Raw genomic sequence first — 728 nt, 5'->3', positions numbered from 1 at the left:
CCTAGAGTCGATGAATTGATATTTTACTTAACTGATCATTGTGGCCCCTATAATCTTAAATATTTTGGGTACATTCATGTAGTAATTGGCTCTGTCATTCCCCCAACTAGCTAAAGACATTAGGGTTGATTTACCAAAACTGGGGTGCAAAATCTGGTGCAGCTGTGCATAGAAACAAATCTGCTTCTAACTTCAGCTTGTTCAATTAAAGCGGAGTTGCACCCAGAAAATGGAAATTCTGCTTTAAGTGATGGTGACCCCCCTGACCCTTATTTTTATTTGGGGGGGCAGATTGCCTCTTCCTCACGGGGCTCCACGGCACCAGAAGGAAGTTCACTTCACTTCCCTCCCCTCCATCTTCCAGGAAGCGTCGTAGGTCCCAGAAGATTGCCTGACCATTCGTAGCACTGCTCGCGCATACGGAGTGTAGTAAGAATGCCAGCACCATGGAGAGGAGCTGGGCTTCGTATGCCTACATCGCTGGACTGTGAGATAGGTGTGTGTCCGATTTATTAAGTCAGCAGCTACACTTTTTGCTGACTTGTTTTAAATTTATTTTGGTTGCAGGCTGCTTTTTTTTACGCTATTTTTATTTTTTTAATCTTAAGGCTGAAGTTTCTATGAAGAGCTACACCAGATTTCGCATCTGGTTTTAGTAAATTAACCCCATTTGCATCACATTTTACATAATTTTTAATCTTGCCTGTGTGTATGGCTAAAAATGTCTC

The sequence above is a fragment of the Lithobates pipiens genome, unplaced genomic scaffold (assembly GCF_037356315.1).
Source record: "Lithobates pipiens isolate NorthernLeopardFrog02 unplaced genomic scaffold, aLitPip1_a1.2 Scaffold_3, whole genome shotgun sequence".
In the NCBI taxonomy this organism is placed as follows: Eukaryota; Metazoa; Chordata; class Amphibia; order Anura; family Ranidae; genus Lithobates; species Lithobates pipiens.
The sequence above is the reverse complement of the archived record's forward strand: the minus strand, read 5'-3'. Positions refer to the sequence as shown.